This window comes from Sus scrofa, chromosome 2 (assembly GCF_054392235.1).
Source record: "Sus scrofa isolate SSC_HxYL_T2T_F1_AM1 chromosome 2, Sscrofa_HxYL_maternal_Yorkshire_Landrace_v2.0, whole genome shotgun sequence".
Classification (NCBI taxonomy): Eukaryota; Metazoa; Chordata; class Mammalia; order Artiodactyla; family Suidae; genus Sus; species Sus scrofa.
The window spans coordinates 154,093,838-154,115,731 of record NC_139384.1 but is presented as its reverse complement, the minus strand read 5'-3'; the positions used below and the strand labels follow the sequence as shown (position 1 = coordinate 154,115,731).

At 49.1% G+C, this 21,894-nt stretch overlaps 1 long non-coding RNA gene across 2 annotated transcripts in view; it reads right to left on the bottom strand.

Annotated features, from left to right (window-relative positions):
* The window catches only part of LOC106509595 (uncharacterized), a 54,406-nt gene that overhangs the window by 5,750 nt on the left and 26,762 nt on the right, over positions 1–21,894 (bottom strand). The window contains exon 3 of one of the 2 annotated variants that reach the window (XR_014838939.1): positions 240–3,584. The exons of the other annotated variant lie outside the window; for it this stretch is intronic. This is a non-coding gene — a long non-coding RNA (uncharacterized LOC106509595). Of the gene's footprint in view, positions 1–239; positions 3,585–21,894 lie in introns of those variants that run through there. 2 annotated transcript variants of the gene reach the window in all.

Sequence of the window (21,894 nt, the reverse complement as noted above, 5' to 3'; positions counted from 1 at the left end):
AAGTGCCGAGTCCTAACCTCTAGACCACCAGGGAACCCCCTGAATCTCTGATTCTTTTTTCACTCATCTGTTCATATGTTTGTTCTGAGTCGTGCCTTTTGGAAAACTCACTTCACAAACTCCTCAGCATACAAACTAGATAAACCAAGGTGATAGGATTCTTTAGGCTACAGAGAGCAAGCTGCCCTAACCACTCCTGAGACAATTTGATTTTTCAAAAACTTAAATGCATACATGCCTTTTTTATATAACAGATTTATTGACATACAACTCTCACACCATACAATTCATCCATTTAATATGTAAGTCAGTGGTTTTTAGGATATCTACAGTGTGAAACAATTTTAGAACATTTTCATCATCCTAAAAAGAAAACCTGTGTCCACTAGCAGGTACTCTCCATTCTCCTCAAATCTCCAGTCCTGGGCTACCATTATCTATTTTCTGTCTCTATGGATTTGCCTATTCTGAATATTTCCTTATAAATGGAACCATACAGAACGTGGCCCTTTGTGTCTAGCTTCTCTCACTTAGCATAATGTTTTCAAAGTTCATCCATATTTTAGCATGTATCTGTACATAATTTCCTTCTTTTTAAAAAAAATTGAGCTAGGATTTATAGAACACAAAATTATTTTCAAATGTATAATTCAGTGATATTCAGCACCTTCGTTATGTTATGCAACCTCTCTTTAGGTCCAAAACACTTCCATCACCCCAAAAGGAAACCCTGAACTCATTAAGCATTCACTCCTCATTTCTCCCCACAGCCTCTTGTAACCATCATCAGCTTTCTTTCCCTATGGATTTGTCTAGTCTGGACATTTCATATAAATCAAACCATACAACGTAAAATAGACCTTCTGTGACAAGCTTCTTTCACTTAGCATAATGTTTTCAAAGCTCATCCATATTATAGCATGCATATCCACACTTCATTTTCTTATTATTGTTAAATATTCCATGGTATGGATATACCACACTTGGTTTACCCATTCATCAGGTGATGGACTGCCGAGGCCAGCTCAGCAGGATGGGGCTGAAGAACAGGTGCTGTGGAACTTAAAGAAAGAGCCAACACAGAACAAAACACAGAGATAGTAAAGGTGGAAACCCAGGGGACCCAAGGTCTCTAGGACCAAGAGCCCCGCCTCAAGAAACCACACCATGTTTATTTCACCCTTTTGATGAGATCACATGAGGAGGGGCTATGGGTGGACAATCAAGCAAGAAGACTGGAAAAACACGTCTTGCGACAGTGGATGATGAAGCAAGAAGATTGGAAAAACATGTCTCGCAACAATGGACATTTTGTCATTTCCACCTTTTGGTCATTATGAACAATGTTGCTATGAACATTTGTATACATATTTTTGTGGGAACGCTGCACTTCCTTTAAAAGGAGCATTATCTTTTGCATAATATCTTATACTCCTTTGTAATACCAATCCTGTGAGCCATCTTTTCAGGATATTAAAAATGTTATTTCCTCATAGCCTGGTTTCTTTAAAGCCAAATGTACTTTCACTCGTGGAGGCCTTCATCTTGCCAATCTATGCTAATGTAAACCACCCCTAAGTAAAGCAAATTAGGACTTGAGGAGTTCCTGCCGTGGCTCAGCAGGTTAAAAACCTGCCATAGTGTCCATAGGGAGGCAGGTTCAGTTCCTGGCCTTGCTCAGGGGGTTAAGGATCTGGCATTACCACAACCTGCAGTGTAGCTCACAGACGCAGCTCAGATCCAGGGTTGTGGTGGCAGTGGCATGGGACAGCAGCTGCAGCTCTGATTCAACCCCTAGCCAGGGAACTTCCACGTGCCAAAGGCGCAGCTGCAAAAAGGAAAGAAGGAAACAAAGAAGAAAACTCACTAACAATATACTTTTAAAGTTCTTTGCAGGAATAGGAGCCAGTTCATTTCATTCACTCATTTATGTACCAGAGGTTCAGCCTGTAAACTAGCTTAAACATCCAATAGGTTTTTCTCATTAATCCTGCCATTAACAGTACTGCCATAGAAAGTGTCAATGAAAGAGATCAGGAAGCAAAACAACAGCCATCACAGTTTTTTTTAGCTGACCCACCTCCCCCACTAGACTTAAGTTTTAAAAACAAGGCCGGGGAGTTCCCATTGCGGCTCAGCGGTAACAAACCTGACTAGTATCCATGAGGACACGGGTGCAATCCCTGGCCTTGCTCAGTGGGTTAGGGATCTGGTGTAGCTGTGAGATGTAGTGTTGGTTGCAGACACGGCTCAGGTCTGGCATTGCTGTGGCCACGGCATGGGTCTGCAGCTGCAGCTCGGATTGGACCCCTAGCCTGGGAACTTCCATATGCTGTGGGTGTGGCCCTAAAAAGACAGGAAACAAAACAAACAAATAAACAACAACAAAACAAACAGAAAAAAACAGCCAAGGCCTGCATCTTTGTAGTAGGAGCAATATAAATATTCTGTATCTGCGAAATAAACTAATGAGGGGGGTTGGGTCTAAAATCAGATTTCTAGGCTTTGCCTCATTTACCTACTCCCACCCTGTTGTTTCTGCTCCCTTAGCGACCTCAGTTTCCCACAATTCTAAGGGACAGATCATGGTATAAGCAAGGCAGGTGGGTGGAAGGCTGTCTTTAGCATTTGGGGGATGGGAGGGGGCGTCCACAGTAGAAACCCAACCATTCTTTGAACAGAACCTTCCTCTGCCCATTTTGAAAGGAGAGTGATTTCTTCCCCCTTTGCAGTTTGTATGGAGAAACAAAAAAAAGCAGACAAAAAAGAATTTGAATGCTAAGTCAAAGCCATTCGACCAGATCCCAAAGGTAGCTGTGGAGGTGAACAGATCGAGCCTTGTAAGCCGCCAGCCCTCCTCCCGGGGCTCCCAGAGCCCTCAGTGCCGGCTCATGGCAGCTCTGGGAGAAACAGAATAAACAGACCTTTCCACGATGCTATTTTAAGCAGCACCAGGTCCAGTTAATCAATGCTGGCAGCAGACGTCGCCAGCCGCAGCTTCCTGGTCCAGACAGCCATGTACTCGCCAGACACACTGGAGACCAACTCCAGGGAAGCCCCCAAAGCCCCTTTTGGGAAAAAGCCTCTTTGCGCCTTGTTAGTTATATCTTGGCAGACAGGCCAGGCCGGGGGTGACACGTCTATCTGGAAGTGCCTTGACTCAGGGCAGCAGTAGCTACAGGTCAGTGGCGGGCTCCTTCTAGTACCTGGCAATCAGTTCAGACGTCACCTCCTCAGAGGGGGCTCCCCTGATGCCTCACACAGACCCTGAGACCCTAGAGATGGAAATTGCTGCCGCTCTCAGCCCACACAGAGCCCTGGTTCTGTCTCCTTCTCGGGCCCAGAAGCTCGCTAAGGGTGAGGGGTGGCTGGGCCATCCTCCGTGGGGACCGTGGCGGTCCTTGTGATGAGGTGGCACGCAGGTTTTCTCTGCCATGAGCTCCTGTTCGGATGAAATAAGGGTGATTTCCCCCCTCTTCCCAGAACAAACAGAGCTGTGACTTATGCTTCCCAGTGTTTGCTGCTAATTTCATGCACCATCAGGCTTTGTGTTCTCTCGAGCTTCCATTCCATCTAGTCGCCCCCTGTGGGATGTTGGCACATTATGGGGAGCACACTGTGATGGGCGGGCATGGTGGGGGCTGGGCAGAGGCTGGAACTAAGCTGAGGAGCACTTTCCCTCGGCAACACCCACCCACTGGAAACTTGCTCTCCTGATGCCCACCCTCACCCCCAGGGCAGCCGAGGCTCACCCATCACAGCCAAGCCCGGGAACCACCTCTGGGTTTCTCTCTACCATGTGCCAGGCAGCCCCCATCCCTGCACTTAGTTGGCCCTTTTTGGCAGTCTTGCTTGATGGATTACAGTAATTGGAAAAGAAAAAAATAAATCTGTCCTCCAAACTGGACTCAGTTGCACTGTCACTCTGATCGGGGCCCCCTGTGCTGTTTCAGGAGTGTTTCCATTCCCAAAAGTCTACAAGGTGAGCGGGCTCCTGGTTCTTTCAAGGAGAAGGGAGGAGTTCCCGTCGTGGCGCAGTGGTTAACGAATCCAACCAGGAACCATGAGGTTGCGGGTTCGGTCCCTGCCCTTGCTCAGTGGGTTAACGATCCGGCGTTGCCGTGAGCTGTGGTGTAGGTTGCAGACGCGGCTCAGATCCCGCGTTGCTGTGGCTCTGGCGTAGGCCGGTGGCTATAGCTCCGATTCAACCCCTAGCCTGGGAACCTCCATATGCCACGAGAGCGGCCCAAGAAATAGCAACAACAACAACAAAAGACAAAAAAAAAAAAAAAAAAAAAAAGGAGAAGGGACATCTCTCAAAAACAAGTTGGGATTTTGGGGGGGGGGTCTTTCTTAGGGCCACACCCACAGCATATGGAGGTTCCCAGGCTAGGGGTCTCATCGGAGCTGTAGCCGCCGGCCTACACCACAGTCACAGCAACGCAGGATCTGAGCTGAGTCTGCGACCTACACCACAGCTCACGGCAACGCCGGATCCTTAACCCACTGAGCGAGGCCAGGGACCGAACCCACAACCTCATGGTTCCTAGTTGGATTCAATAACCCCTGAGCCATGAGGGGAACTCCTCAAGCTGGGATATTTTTAAGCATGGAGAAGTAGAGAGGAAAAAACATTTAGTGGCCCCGGTTCTATCGCCCGGATCACTCCTGCTGATGTTAGATAATAATTATACTATCAGAAGAATAATACATATATAAGGGCTGAAATTTTAAACATCAAAGTATAAAATAAAAGTATAGAAAAATAAAATAAAGCATAAAACAAGTGACAACTTCTGTTCCTGTCCTTCCTAATGGTAGTAGCCACTATCATTTATTAGCAGTTTTTTTACAAGTCCTTCTAGGAAAAGTATATGAATATATAGAGACATTCTCTTAAAATTTACCCAAAAAAGGGAGAAAATGCTTTTAAGTTCTGTACCTTTTTGTTTGTTTTTTCCCTTCTTACTAAATAAATCACCTTGGCCTTCTTTCCTGATTCACCATATTCATTTTTATCAGCAGGTGCTTTTCCAACATATGGAAGGGCCTAATTTCATCAGTGCCCTGTCAGGGGCAAAACGTCTTTTAAAGATTTCCGTGGGCCCTGCGATACACTATTCCTCCTCAAGAAGAGAGGAGGGGCCCCTATTTCATTCATTCACTCAACCCTCCCACAGCGCCAAAGATTATTCCGCTTGCTCCGGAACATCTGGCAAATACAACTACAAAGCAAAGCATCGCAGAGCTGGGTGGTGGCGGAGTGGCATGAAAAAAGCCGTTTGCAAGGCACTAGACTGAAGATCACTTGCAAAGATCCGAAGCAGTAAACCCTGCTGTCAGTCCTGGAAGACTCGGTCACGTGACGGAGCCAGGTGGTGGCGTCCGGAGTGACATCCATGCAGCATTGCTTCACACAGACTTTGGATGAACAATGTCTCAGATGCCTTCTGGCGCTGCAAACGCTTTATGTTATTCATAACGGGTTGTTCACTGTAGCTGCCCGTCCACCAGCCCGTGCCTTCCTAACACAAAGTGCCTGGGTTGATCCATCGATCGATTGATCTATCTTCTTGCAATTCTCTAAGAAAAGAGCGCTTGGCTTTGTCCAATTCTAATTCTGCCAAGTATGTGGGGTGATCTGTTCAGGAGAAACTGAAACTAGCTTCCTTTTACCCCTCGTTAAGGGTGTGTCCTGGGGCAGGTCACCAACCATTCCGAGCCTATAAAACGGAGATAATAAGACCTTCTCCCATACGGCTGTCGGGTGATTGCTGGGACGATTTATATCTACAGGAAAACAGATGGTACACGCCCGCTTGTGTATTTAAACACGTATCTAATATGCGAATCTGCAAAGAAAGAAGTCTGGGAAGATATTTACCAAAATGCTAAACTTGGTTTTCTCCGGGGGTGGGATTTCTGGAGACTTTTTTTGTTCCTATTTTTTTCCCCCCTACTGCTTGGGCTTGCTTGTTGGGGGGATTTGTTTATTTTGCTTTTTTGGCCATGCCTGCATCATGTGGCAGTTGTGGGGCCAGGGATCGAACCCACGCCACAGCAGTGACAACGTTGGATCCTTAGCCAGCTGAGCCACAAGAGAACCACAAGTTGTTGTTTTTTTTAACAATGATTAGGAATGATATTTATTTTTTTTTAATTTATTTTTTTTGTCTTTTTGCTATTTCTTGGGCCGCTCCCGCGGCATATGGAGGTTCCCAGGCTAGGGGTCGAATTGGAGCTGTAGCTGCCAGCCTACGCCAGAGCCACAGCAACGCGGGATCCGAGCCGCATCTGCAACCTACATCACAGCTCACGGCAACGCCGGATCGTTAACCCACTGAGCAAGGCCAGGGACCGAACCCGCAACCTCATGGTTCCTAGTCGGATTCGTTAACCACTGCGCCACGACGGGATTTATTTTTTTAAAAATTCATTTGCAAAAGGAGATAGCGCATGTAAAAAAAAATCACACTTGGTGCTTAGTCAATGGTAGGCGTTACTAGAGTTCCCACTGTGGCACACTGAGTTAAGGACCCAGCATTGCCACAGCTGTGGTGTAGCTTGGATTTGATCCCTGGCCCGGGAACTTCCATATGCCGAGGGTGTGGCCATAAAAAAAAAATGGTAGATGTTATTACTGTGAAAAACTATCTTTTCAAGATAGCTCATTCAATTCCAGAAAAACACAATTTAACTATATTTAAGTCCAATTGGAATCAGAGAGTCCCAGGTTTAAATCTCAGTCTCTCGATCTTTTTAGATGCTACGTCTTGAGCAAAACACGTCATTCCTTACAGGCTTGGCTCCTCCATCTGTAAAATAAAACGCTTTTCCTCTTAGCCAATCACCAAAATCCTGCACAACCTTCCCAGCATTCGGTGTTTCTAGTTACCCTGAGACACCCAGATTACCTTGAGTATATGGAATTCCTGTCGTGGCTCAGCGGTAACAAATCCGACTGGTATCCATGAGGATGCGGGTTCGACCCATCTCAGTGGGTCGGGGATCCAGCGTTGCCATGAGCTGTGCTGTAGGTCCAAGATGCAGCTCAGATCTGGCGTTGCTGTGGCTGTGATGCAGGCCGGCAGCTGTGGCTCTGATTTGACCCCTAGCCTGGGAACTGCCATAGGCCTCAGGTGCGGCCTTAAAAACCAAAAAAAAAAAAAGGGATATAGCAATAGAAACCAGTCACGCCAGCACAGCTAATTCTCTACACAATATCTACTTCCCTTTCTCTTTACGCACAGAACTTGGATTTTTTTGACAGGTAGCAATACGCCCAATTAAAAATACGTCCCAGGCCTCCTCGCAGTTAGGGGTAACTTTGTGACCAGTTTGACCAATAAAATACAAGCAATATTTATACCTTTTTTTTTTTTTTTTTTTTGGCTGTGCCCATAGCATGCAGATACTCCCTAGCCAGGGACTGAACCCAAGCCACAGTGGGGACAATGCCAGATTGTCACTGCTAGACCACCAGGGGACTCTAATATTTCTTATTTACTACAAGGGGAGTCCAAGAAAATTGGTGTGTTCCTGATCAAAAGGAAGATACTCAGCCCATATAAATTCTGTGCCCTTACTTCTTCCCCCCGTTCCTGCCTAAGGCAAGAAAATCGCATTGAGAGGAGCAGTAGCCATTGTGTACGTATTAAGAACCACACAGAACGACAGAGCAAGAAAGCAGAAGAAACGAAGTCCTTCAAGACTCTGTGGAGCTGCTCTCCAAATCCTGGGCCACATATTCTAGATTTCATGTGAAATGAGAAAAACAAACCTTTGGTGGGTTAAGCCACTGCTGGCAGGATTCAGTTCGATGCCCCCAAATCTATGTCGCAGTGAATACAAGGGTTACGGTGAGGCGTCAAATAAGATAATATGTGTCGAGGACTTAGCCCAGGGCCTGAAACCTAGGCATAACTTAATCACTGTTCGTGGCTGAGTTTGAATTTTCTTCCTAGTAAGAGGGAATTTGGAATTGAAAATCTAGAACATGGAGTCGCGGCACAGTGTTTCACGAATCCGATGAGGAACCATGAGGTTGTGGGTTCCATCCCTGGCCTTGCTCAGTGGGTTAAGGATCCGGCGTTGCCGTGAGCTGAGCTGTGGTGTAGGTTGCAGACGCGGCTCGGATCCCGAGTTGCTGTGGCTCTGGCGTAGGCCGGTGGCTACAGCTCCGATTCAACCCCTGGCCTGGGAACCTCCCATATGCTGCAGGAGAGGCCCTAGAAAAAAAGGCAAAAAAATAAGAAGAAGAAAGAAAGAAAGAAAGAAAGAAAGAAAGGAAGGAAGGAAGGAAGGAAGGAAGGAAGGAAGGAAGGAAGGAAAAAAGAAAGAAAATCTGGAACATGATTTCCTAATAGAAAGTTAGGAACTTTATGTATGCATTCATTTGTCAAGTTCTTAAGATGATTGACGCCTGCCACACAAGAGGCACTTTATAAATATTTTATAGATAAATACAATCTTAACAAATATTTATTGAGGGCCTACAATGGGCCAGGCGCTGTTCTAGATGCTTGGGAAGAGAGGAATGAAGACGACAACGTTCCTGCTCTGACGGTACTTTCATTCTTTCATTTTCGAAAGAAGAGAAGAGCAATAAGCAAGTAAACAAGTAGATAAGAAATTGTCTTTAAGTAAAAGAGATACCCCACGTCCTTGGGGGGATTACACAGAGAAGGTCTCTTGCAGGCAGTGACCTTGAAAGTAAAACCTGAGCCATAAGAAGAGGAAAAGATCTGGGAGGAAAACATTACAGGCAAACAGAAGCCTGTCAAAAGCCATTAGGGGGAGTTCCCTGGTGGCTCAGTGGGTTAAGGACCTGGCATTGTCACTGCTGTGCCTCTGGCCTCTGCTGTGGCACAGCTTTGATCCCTGGCAGCGGAACTTCTGAATCTTGTGGGGGCAGCCAAAAAAAGAGGCTCTAATGTAGGTGTGAGTCTGGTGTTACAAAGGAAGAATTTTCCTGTAATCACCTAAGGTTTGCATCTGCAACCACAGAGAAGAATGCAAGCGCAGGGCAAATCCACACTTCATGGAGCCTGAAATATACAATTTGGGAGGGTCTCCTTAAAAAAGAATTCAAAATAGGGCTTTGGGAGGGGCCTTTCCATGTGAGGGGTTCTAAAGCATAAGCTTCATGAACTTTATGGAAAATCTCTGTCTGTTCAGACCTGAGGTGATAAAGAAAAGTAGATTTAAAGTATGACTTCTTCAGACTCCCTTTTTTTTTTTTTTCTCTGCTTTTTAGGGCCGCCCCTGCAACATATGGAAGCTCCCAGGTAAGGGGTCGAATCGGAGCTGCAGCTTCGTACTACACCACAGCCGTGGCAACGCCAGATCCGAGGCGCATCTGCGACCTTCACTGGAGCTCATGGCAACGCCGGATCCTTAACCCACTGAGTGAGGCCAGGGATCAAACCCCTAGCCTTATGGATACTAGTCAGGATTTGTTACCGCTGAGCCACAATGGGAACCCCCAGACTCTTTTGATAGGTGGATGGAGGGAAAGAGGTTGATCTTTGCAGTAAGGATCCAGGATGGCAAGACCCAAGGATGAGCATCTAGCTGGACCGAACTCGTACTGCCACCAACACGCAAACACCAGCAGGATCCCCGTGCCTCATCCGCCTCGAAACCTAAACCTGTTCGCCCTTCCTTCTCCTCTTCCTACTGGCAGATCAGCTCCACCTGCTCTTCTGACCCATGGAGCAGAAAACCACGGCCACCCATGTGCCATGGGACAGCTCCAGCCACCAGCTCCTGGTCCAGCTGCCCAGGGAAGCTCTCTGGTGGACAGACTTGAGTCAGGTGTCCATCCTTGGTCAAAAAACAGGGCTACTGGGAGGCCACTCAACCATGAGATTGAAATAAAAGCCATCACCTGAAAAAGGGGAATCGTCGTGAGCCAGGGGACAAGCCCAAGAGGGTTTGCCTCCCCTGTCTATCGCACAGTCCATGAGAAACGTAACGCAAGGCACAAATGTAAACCACACAGGCTGCTGACACTTTTCTAGCAGATACTCTAATGAAGTACAAAGAAACAGAGGAGCTGTTTTTGTTTGTTTGTTTGTTTTTGCTTTTTAGGGCCGCCCCTGCAGCATAGGGAAGTTCCCAGGCTAGGGGTCGAATCAGAGCTGCAACTGCCTACACCACAGCCAGAGCAACACGGGATCTGAGCCACATCTGCAACCTACACTGCAGCTCACGGCAACACCAGATCCTTAACCCACTGAGCGAGGCCGGGGATCGAACCCACATCCTCATGGACTCGAGTGGGATTCTTAATTCGCTGAACCACAACAGGAATTCCTCCAAGGAGATTACTTTCGATAACATATTTGATTTAACCCAACATACCCCAAATATGATTACTTTAACACACACAGTACAAAAATATGTGACATTCTTTTTCACCTGCTAAGTCTTCAAAATCCAGGGCGTGGTTTCCTTCTGCCACATCTCAGAACGGAGCAGTCACCCTTCGGTGCCCAACAGCCATGGTGGCTGGTGGCTCCCATCAGGGTCATTCTTGGCTGAGCCCTGGCAGATGCCGCTCCCCTTGCCCATGGCAGCAGGACCCAGGCTGCAGGGATCCAGAACCACCTTCTCTTGCCTTCTGCGGTTGTCATGACTGCGTGTCTGCTCTTGGGCTCAGATAAATGTGCCGGATTAATCATCACTAGTTTTCAGAGTGCACACGGCACAAGCACATTGGCTGCCAACTTGCAATGACAGGGTTCTTTCTTTGATGGATTCGGAGTTAATGTCTTTGCACTTCCTTTATTCCAGAAATAAAATTAAAGTCACACACACACACACACACACAAAAGGCCCACAGCAACCTGCAGCTCCATCAGCATATTGTTCAGCCTTGGTAGGAAGGTCATGAGACTGGTTTTAGATGGAACCCATAAAGCATCGGGAAAACAGATAGGTGTCAAAATAGTGGTTGCTCAGCTGTGCTTCCGCTCAGCCTCCCAAGGGTAATAAACGCATCTCTCCAAAGTGTACCTGCCTCCTCTTCAATGTGCTGCAGCTAGGGACCCTAAGGAATACTCCTTTTTCTTCCTTTCTTCTTTCTTTCTTTTCTTTTGGCTGCACCTGAGGCCTATGGAAGTTCCTGGGCTAGGGTCTGAACCTGTGCCCCTGCAGCAACCCGTGCCACCACAGTCACATGCTGGATCCTCAGCCCGCTGCATCCCAAGAGAACTCCAGAATCCTCCTTTTTCATTACATACGTATTTCCCCCCAAGTTGCAGCCAACACAGATGTACACAGATCCGATCTGCTTCACGTCGGCAGGCTCGTTTCTCTTCTGTCTAGAGATTTTTTTCAGGGGCGTTTTGATGAGAAGACCAGAGGTGACCAATTTAGAAGTCTCTTGTTTTTCTGTCTGGAGGCAGTTTGTAACAGCGGCCTAATAATTTGAGCGCTATTATACACTGAGCTCCTACTACACATCAGGTGACGAGCGGCGTGCTCACAGATAGGGTGTCACTTCCTTGTGCCATGTCGCCATGTGTAAGTACTATGATGAACACATGCCCACTTGCCAGAGGAGGAAACTGAGGTCTGAGAAAGGTTAAGTGCTTCGTCTGAAGCCATGTGGCTCCCAAGCAACCGAGCCAAGACTGGAACCCAAGCTGCCTGACTCCAGAGCTTTAGCTGTTGAGGTCGGCAGAGCAGTTTGGCACCGGTTTTGAAATAGAAGGCCATTGAGTCTCATGTTCAGGGGCCAGCACTGTCACCAAAAGGCATCCTGGAGGCAGGGGGTCTGAGAAGAGAGGACAGTCAGAAGGAGGTCACCAGAAGGCAGGGCTGGAAGGTGGCACAATGGAGCTTCTCTCCCCGGAGAAACATGAAGATAGGTGTGCAAATGCCCGGGGAGAGGGCAGGTGACCAGTCCTGGCAAAGAAAGGCTGGACCCCAGTCTGCCACTGCCACAAACCAGCTCGGACCTTCCTCTGGGCAGCCTTGAGCAAGCCACCTGGCTCCCGGTGATGTGACAGTAATGGCTCTGCCAGGCCTCCGCGAGGGCCCATTTGGATTAACTGGTTAATGGGAATATATGAGTCTGAACAGGCAAAGGGCCCAACAAGTCTGGACGCAGGCCTTTTTTAAAACACAGCACTGAGCTTCTGTGGATGACAGACACTACAAGAAGATCAAGCTCTCTTTAGTTTTACTGCTGTAATTGAACCATTTGGCAGTACTCGGCCACACAAGAAAATAACAGCAGGCCCCCATGAATGAGCCAACCTGACTCAGAAGATGCACCAGTCATCTCAGAACCCGAGTTTAATGCTGGTGACTTCAGCTGGAGGGCAGGCGTTGGACCCACATTTCTCGAATGACTCACCGCAAGGATTTCATGCTGACTCGAGCACCTACTATGTGCTGGGCAGTGGCCTGCAAACGTCAGGCTTTAAAAGATCCCCTCTCTGATGTCAGCATTTTGCCTCGAGACTGGAAACGTGAGCACATCAGTCGGAAAGTGGATTTCTCCATCCGTAAGTGTCCAGCCAGCAGGAAGGCAAACGAGCGAACTTTCAACCCATCTTCCATCTTGCCGGACTGCAAACGATCCAACAATTTCTCAGAGTAAAGAAATTGAAAATCTGACCACAGCTCTCTTGGAAGGATGTCAATCACGTTTACACCTCCTGCGCCCGGAACTCTTTTTTTTTGGGGGGGGGGTGCTGCCCCAAGGTGTATGCAGTTGCTGGGCCAGGGATCAGATTGGAGCAGCAGTTCAGCTGTTCAGATCTTTTAACCCACTGTGCTGGGCCACGAATCAAACCTGCATCCTGGCACTACAGAGATGCTACCATTCCCACTGTGCCACAGCGGGAATTCTTTTTTTTTTTTTCTTTTTAGGGCCAAACCTGCAGCATAGGGAAGTTCCCAGGCTTGGGGTTGAATCAGAGCTACAGCTGCCGGCCCACACCACAGCCACAGCAACCCCAGATCTGAGCTGTATCTGTGACCCACACCGCAGCTCATGGCAATGCTGGATCCTTAACCCACAGAGTGAGGCCAGGGATCAAACCCACATCCTCATAGTTCCTAGTCGGATTCGTTAACCACTGAGCCACGACGGGAACTCTGGGAATTCTTCTTTTTTAATTTTTCAGTGAAAGCTAGTTTATTTAGAGAGATACACATTCCATAGGCAGAATGTGGTCTGTCTCAGACAGCAAGAGCAGCCCCTCCACTCCTAACTGTTTGGGAAAATGTGAAATACACAGGTTTCCATAGATATAACCAGGCAATTGTCCAGCCAGTCTTAAAAGCGGCGAGACCCTGGTAATCATTTAATGCCTTACCTCATGTGAGATAAACATAAGAGAAGTCACTGCCAGGCTCCAATCTTTTCTCCAACCATAATTTACTTATTCATTCCATCTTTTGTTCATTGACCTAAAATAAAGCGAGGGCCTCCTGTACACCAGGCATATTCTAGGCATCAGTGAAGCATAAACCAAAGATCACCTGTCTTCCTGGAATTTACATTTTAGCAACCACTTTCAATTCATCCACAGAGCCCAAGGATGCTTCAGTTTGCAGTTTACCAAAATGAAACAGCCTTTGAGCTAGGACTCAGATTTTCCCAGCCGATTTGTTCTTTCAGCAAATACGGGGAACTCTGGAGCGATACAAATGTGTAGGAAGACTAAGTTCACTGCCTAGATGGAAACACAAAGCATTTATAGAAAAAAAAAACAATGCAAGCAGGCATCCAATGGTATGAGCAGAGCAGATAGCACGCTGCGAAAATTCAGCTTCAGGGACGAGGTCACTAGGTGGCATTTGAATTGGGATTTGAAGGATGAGTGTGGTTTGCAAAAAGGGAGGGTGGGGAGACGAGGATGAAAGACAGTCTGGAACTTCTTGTCTGATACACGTTTGTGAAACAAGGTATGAAAGCTGCTGTGGACTGAGCGTCCCCCAAGTCCATTGACGCGCCAATCCCCAGTGAGGTGGTATTTGGAAGCAGGGCGTCTGGGAAGCAATTAGGTCACGAGGGTGGAGCCTTCATGATGGGATTGGTGGCCTTAGACAAAGAATCATGAGAGAGAGAGTGGTCCCTGCACATGCGAACACAGCAAGAAGGCACCACCTGTAAACCAAGAAGATGTGCTTTACAAGGACCAAATATTCTGGCACCCTGGTCTGGGACGTGCAGCCTGCAGAACCAGGAGAGATGTTTGTTGCTGAGGTTGCCCAGCCTATGGTCTCTTAGTCAGTCGGACTAAGCAACTGTATACTAGCCCAAACTGACTAAGACAAAAGCGAAGCCTTCAAAGATGCTTTAAACATCTTTACCCAAACAAAGTTTTAGAGCAGCTGTTGTCCTCAATTCAACTCATCACTCAAGGTCAACCCACAAAGAAAAGTCAAAAGAGTGGACAATCGATTGTATCTCACATGCCCACCGTGGACCTGGCTGCTACTAGCATTATGTTACAAATGATTCTGAGGCTTAATTAAGGTTTAGCAGGAAGGGCCCTGTGATTGATTAGTGATGTCTGCCACTGGCATAGGATTCAGATGTGGTGGTTGATTTGTTTGCCAGCCCTGGTTTCAGGTCAGAGACTGGAATTACCCTGTAAAGAATGTTCTATAATAAAGATTTCTAAAACTGTCTTTGCAAGAAGAACACTTTGTGCAGATGAATCTTTACTCAACATTACAATATTTTATTTATTTTTGCTTTTTAAAAATTATTATCATTATTATTATGCTTTTGAGGGCCACACCCACATCATATGGAAGTTCCCAGGCTAGGGGTCAAATCAGAGCTGCAGCTGCCAGTCTATACCACAGCCACAGCCACGCAGGATCCCAGCCAGGTCTGCGACCTACACCACAGCTCACAGCAATACCAGATCCTTAATTCACTGAGCGAGGCCAGGGATGGAACCTGCATCCTCATGGATACTAGTCGGGTTCGTTACCTCTGAGCCACTAAGGGAACTCCCACTGTTACACTATTTTATTTTATTTTATTTTTCCACTGTACAGCAAGGGGACCAAGTTACACATACGTACATACTTTTTCCTCCCATTGTTGTGTTGCGATGTAAGTATCTAGACATAGTTCTCAATGCTACACAGCAGGATCTCATAGTAAATCCATTCCAAGAGCAACAGTTCACATCCGTTAAGACCCCGCTCCCATCCCTCCCACTCCCTCCCTCTCCCCCCGGGCAGCCACAAGTCTATTCTCCAAGTCTATGATTTTCTTTTCTGTGGAAATGTTCATTTGTGCTGTACATTAGATTCCAGTTATAAGTGATATCATATGGTATTTATCTTTCTCTTTCTGACTTATTTCACTCAGTATGAGAGTCTCTAGTTTCATTCATGTTGCTGCAAATGGCACTATGTTGTTCTTTTTTATGGCTGAGTAGTATTCCACTATGTATCTATACCACATCTTCCTAATCCAATCATCTGTTGATGGACATTTGGGTTGTTTCCATGTCCTGGCTATTGTGAACAGAGCTGCAATGAACATGCTGGTGCATGTGTCTTTTTTTGTTTGTTTGTTTTGTTTTTTGTTTTTTGTCTTTTTTTTTTTTTGCTATTTCTTGGGCCGCTCCCACGGCATATGGAGGTTCCCAGGCTAGGGGTCAAATCAGAGCTGTAGCTGCTGGCCTACACCAGAGCCATAGCAACACGGGATCCGAGCAGCGTCTGCAACCTACACCACAGCTCACGGCAACACCGGATCGTTAACCCACTGAGGAAGGGCAGGGACCGAACCCGCAACCTCATGGTTCCTAGTTGGATTCGTTAACCACTGCGCCACCACGGGAACTCCGCATGTGTCTTTTTTAAGGAGAGTTTTGTCCGGATATATGCCCAAGAGTGGGATGACTGGGTCATATGGTAGTTCTATGTGTAGATTTCTAAGGTACCTCCATACTGTTCTCCATAGGGGTTGTACCAGCTTACATTCCCACCACCAGTGCAGGAGGGTTCCCTTTTCTCCACACCCCCTCCAGCGTTTGTTATCTGTGGACTTATGAATCATGGCCATTCTGACTGGTGTGAGGTGGTACCTCATGGTAGTTTTGATTTGCATTTCTCTAATAATCAGGGATGTTGAGCATTTCTTCATGTGCTTGTTGGCCACCTGTATATCTTCCTGGGAGAAATGTCTATTCAGGTCTTTTGCCCATTGTTACACTATTTTGAAGTGGGGCTGCCCTCACTGAGACAGGGATGGGAGGGGTCTCGAGCCCCACCCACTCCCCCTTCTCCTCCTGCATCAGAGCCCAGAGCACAGCCTCTGCACCATCACCCCCTTACGAGACTGCAGCTTTCTGTGTTACAAGAAGAGCGTTGAGTAATTTGTTTGTGTAAAATTCCACAAGAGGGATGCTGATCACCTTGTTACAGACGCCGAAACCGAGGTCCAAAGACCTACTAGGGCCGGGGGGGCGGTCCACACTCTCCAGCTCTGCAGCCCCTTCAGAGCTTGTCTTTGGAAGAAGAAAGCAGAGTTGAGCTGAAATGCATGCAAGAGAAAGGGGGACAGGGCTGCCCCTCTGCTGAAACTCTGTCTGGCTCTGCCTTCACCTGGGCGGCACTTCCAAGCCCCCCTGGAAGGCGCCTACAAATTACCACGCACTCGTGTTATCTCACCACGCCCCCAGGTCATCCGCATCCCCACCCCCCAGCGTGGATGCTGCGCGGCCCCCCCCAACCCCACTCCCGCCTCACCGCCACCCCCTCCATTGTCCACACCGCAGGCAGAGCTCTTTTCCTAATGCATATCTCCCTGGGTCCCGCCTTTGCTCAAAACCCTTTAAGAGCTTCCGGTTGTGCTCGCCACCCTGTGGGAAGAGCACTTACTTGGGAGAGAGTGTGTGTGCCTGTGTGCACGTCCACGCTGGCAAGGGAGGGTGGTTAATGCGACATGACAGCAGTCGGATAGGCTCCGTGTGCGACCCAGCAGGGTGTACGCAGTTACTCGTGTATATTTATTTCGGTCCTGCCTCAGTCCACAAAGGCTTGGAGTGGCTGGGGGGTGGCGGGGTGGGTGGGGGGGACAATATGCTTCCCGGGCAGGCAAACCAGAAAGTCATTCTCAGCTCTGTTCGGAAACTGCACCCCTGTGGTATGAACCCGCCAGAGGGTGAAACCATGACGGATGAGCATTTTATCATCCTTAAAACGCAAGAGGAAACGACGACACACGATGCCTGCGGAGACGCCCTGTCACGGCACCGGGACAATTTCTGGCTCGTGGGAAGGGCACCCGGGGTGGTGGGAGAAACTGAGTCATTGCCTAAGACAGCAGCCTGAGAGTCCACATCGTCTTTACGGTGGCCCCCAGGCCCCCGGGTCAAGGGCACTCTCCTCAGTGACGTCTCTCGCAGTTTAGAAGAGGGTCCTTCCTCCCGGATTCTCCTTGGTGGCCCAATATTCTTTTGTTTTGTTTTTGTTTTTGTCTTTTTCGAGTCTCACCCACAGCATATGGAGGTTCCCAGGCTAGGAGTCTCATCAGAGCTACAGCTGCCAGTCTATACCACAGCCACAGCAACACGTGATCCGAGCCGTGTCTTTGACCTACACCACAGCTCATGGCAACGCCGGATCCTTAACCCACGAAGCAAGGCCAGGGGTCGAACCTGCAACCCCATGGTTCCTCGTCACATTCATTTCTCCTACATCACGACGGGAACTCCCAATATATGTATATTTTAATTAAAAAAAAAAAAGGTACTTGTTTTAACTTGGGTGACACACACCACTTTAAAATTCCAAAGGTACAAGAGTGCCAGTAACAGAGGCTCCATCCCGCCTCTGTCCTTCAGCCACCCTGGTTCCTCCTCTCCAGAAGCAACAGTGCTACTAGAAAAAGTCAATTCATACACAAGTCTGCATGGGGACAGTTTTTATTTTAATTCAAAGAGTAGAATTCTAATCACAATGTCCTGTGCCTAGCTTCCCCCCGCTTTTTTTTAATTGAAGTAGAGTTGATTTACAAGTTATGAAAATTTCTACTGGACAACAAAGCGACACATGGACACACGTCCATTCTCTTTCAGATTCTTTTCCTACACGGATGATCACAGACTATCAGGTAGCATCCTCTGTGCTGTACAGCAGGTGCCCATTGGCCACGCAGTCCGACGTCCGTGTGCATGCGCCGGTCCCGGCCACCTCGCTTTTTCACTCAACCACCTATCTTGAGGCTCAGCATCATTACACATGACCGTCATGACGGACGGGGCAAGGCTGTGTCCTTGAGGGTCTTCGTGGGCATGAGAGACCGGGTCCCAGTGTCTGACCCGGGGCTGGGGAACTGGGCTCATCCTTAGGCTGGTTCTGGAACTCATCAGCTGGAGAAGGGCAGGTCTGGGACCAAGAGGGCCGACCTGGGACGGGACAGTCAAGTACCGGTCCTTCTCCGCATGTCACTCAGGACACTCGTTGATTTTTTGTTTGTTTGTTTGTTTTGCCATTTCGTGGGCCGCTCCCGCAGCATATAGAGGCTCCCAGGCCAGGGGTCTGATCGGAGCTGTAGCCGCTGGCCTGTGCCAGAGCCACAGCAACACAGGATCCGAGCCGTGTCTGCAACCTGCACCACAGGTCATGGCAACGCTGGATCCTTAACCCACTGAGTGAGGTCAGGGATCGAACCTGCAACCTCATGGTTCCTTGTCGGATTCGTTAACCACTGAGCCATGATGGGAACTCCGACACGTGTTGATTTTGAGAGCCCTTTCCTCATTTAAAATCACACAGGGGAGAGGAGGTGGGGGGTGGGAGGCGCTGCAGCATCCAGACAGAAAGGTGTTGGGAGGGGGGAATTTGCCCCTCTAGCCCTCTTGAGTTCTTGACACGGGACTGGAGCAAAAGAAACACACTTTAACTCATGTGTACAGAGGTCCTGTCGAAAGAGGACCTGAGATGGCCAAAGCAGGCAGCTTTTACACTGTTCAGACAGTGAAACAGGAACTGACAGGACCAAGACACTTAGCTGTTTATTGGGTTTTTTTTTTTTATCTTTTTGCCTTTTCTAGGGCCACACCTGCAGCATATGGAGGTTCCTGGGTTAGGGGTCTAATCAGAGCTGTAGCTGCCGGCCTACACCAGATGTAGCCACGGCAACACCAGATCCGAGCCGCATCTTTGACCTACACCACAGCTCACGGCAACGTGGGATCCTTAACCCACTGAGTGAGGCCGGGGATGGAACCTGCATCCTCATGGATACTAGTCAGATTTGCTTCTGCTGCGCCACATAGGAACTCCCCATGTTTAAAATCTTAAGAGGAGTTCCCTGGTAGCCTAGTGGTTATGAACCTGGCACTGTCACTGCTATGGCTCAGGTGTGGGTTCCATCCCTGGCCCGGGAACTTCCACATGCCACATGTATGGCAAATAAATAAATAAACAAATAAATAAATAAAAGTGTAAGAGATACTCCCAAGTTACCCTCCAAAAAGAGAGTCAGGGATCTGCACCAGGCAGGGCCGAGGTTTTACAGGACTGCTGTGCTCATGCGCTTGGAGAGGGGGACCTAAAACGGACAGTGTCCCCAAGCACAGAGAGGCATGCAATCTTGTAGGATCATCCACACGCTAAAAGAGAAATAAAGCACGCTTTGCACTCTCATCGGGGCTGGGGGCAGAGGGAGGCGAGCACAGAGGACTTGTCCAGGGGCAGCCCCTGCTCCCTCCTCCCGCCTCCAGGCCCCACTCCCTCCCCGTCTCTGGATGAATAAAGCAACTCAGAAGTGGGGCAGGGGCTTCAGAGGGGGCAGTGGGGGGCAAAGATGGGCATGGGCTCCAACACGGACTTCAGGAAGCCACCATCACCAGGCCCTGGGAGCCAAGTGCTGAGGGCTGAGAGTGCTGCCCCAGAGGGCAGCTGGCATCCACTGCGCCTCTCTCTGGAGACGATGGGCTTCTCGGCTTGCGATGCAATAAAATCAGGAGTAGCCTGATCTCTCCGAGTCTTCCAGCCTTCGGATTGGACCCTTGCCTTCAGGCACCAAGTAAAAAGCCTGCTTCTCCTATTTCGCCACAACGGCAAGGCCACCTCCCTCCCCAGGATTTCTGCGGGTTCCCGGTTGCTCCCATGTTCCTGGTCCCTTCCTGTCCCCTGTCCTGTTCCTGAGTCTGCTCCCGGCCCCTCTGTTCTCACACTTCTCTGCAAACTCATCATCGATGCAATGCCTCCTTTAATTCTCCCAGCATCAACGTTTTCAGGAGGCTCCTGGGTAAACGAGAGCGCTCTCAACACGGCTGCACACAGGAGACATCCCAGCACGTACCGGGTGTCGCCCATCTCAATAGCTCCCTGACCCCCACACCCGGGAGGGGCTGCGGGCAGAACTTCTCAGGCCTCGGCCTTGCGGCAGCTTGCCAGTCACCTCCTCTTTCCCAAGGGCCCTCTGCCGCCTCCCCAGATTTCTTCCAATTGCATGGTCCGGGGAACAGCTCCTCGATTCCTCTCGCTTTATTTTTAATAACTGCACCCGAGACATAGGGAAATTCCCAGGATGGAACCTGCACCACAGTCACACCCAAGCCACAGTGGATCCTTTAACCCGCTGCACTGGGCAGAGGATCGAACCCTCGCCTCTGCAACAACCCAAGCCACTGCAGTTGGACTCTTAACCCACTGTGATAGGATTCCTAACCCCCTGCAGTAGGTTTTTGGTTTTTTTGGTGTTTTTTTTTTTTTTTTTTTTTGGTCTTTGTTTTTTTAGGGCTGCACCCGCAGCAGATGGAGGTTCCCAGGCTAGGGGTCCGATCGGAGCTGTTGATGCCGACCTACACCACAGCCACAGCAAAGCAGGATCTGAGCCGCGTCTGTGACCTACATCACAGCTCACGGCAACACTGGATCCTTAACCCACTGCGCAAGGCCAGGGATGGAACCCAAAGCCTCATGGTTCCTAGTTGGATTCGTTTCCACTGCGCCACGACGGGAACTCCCGCAGTAGGATTCTTAACCTACTGCATCACAGCGGGAACTCCCGTTATTGCTTTGGTCTTATTCTGCCCAGCGGTTGGCCTCGCTTGGTCTTGCAGAGTGGTTGACAGGCCCCAACTCTTCCCATCCAGCTCTGCTACTGCTGCCTGCGTGGCCTTTGGCGAGGTACCCAGCCTATCTCAGCTCCGGTTTCTGTTACGCCAGAATGAATTTTAGCACCTAGCACCACCCCTGCTACACGAGTTCCATGAGGATACTGACTTTGACGCCGGGAAGTGACCCATCAAGGCCTTGACTTCTCAAAAGAGCTGTTCCTGCCCTCAGTCCTGGGCACAGGGTTTCACAGCGAATGGGAAAGGGGCGCTTGGGCACCTGAAAGGCCCCTCCTGCTGGCCATGAGGCAAAGATTCAGGGCACCCCTGCCCTCTGCGCCCACCACCCCTCCCTTCACAGACGGCACCTGCAGCCACCCAGGGGCACAAGGCAGACGCTCAGGAGTCAACCATGACTCCATCTTTCCCTTCTCTCCCCTGCCTGGTCCCCCAGCTGGCCCTGCCCGGGTTTCCTGCAGATTCTCCAGATTCCCCCAGGGGTTAAGGATCCGGCGCTGCTGCCAGCAGCGGTGCAGGTTCCGGATGCGGCTCAGATCCAGTGTCATCATGGCTGTGCTGTAGGCTGGCAGCTGCAGCTCCCATTTGACCCTTAGCCTCCTGGGAACGTCCACATGCCGCAGGTCAGGCAGTAAAAAGAACGAATGAATGAGTGACCTAAGTCAGATCACGTCTCCTCCTGCTGAAACCCCATCACGCTGCCTGCCCCCCTCAGAGCAAACACCGGGCTCCCCCGCAAGGCCGACCAGGCTCGGCGGGTCCCCACCGCTGCTGTTCTCCAGCTCCACCTCCTGCTGCCCCTCACGACTCCCCT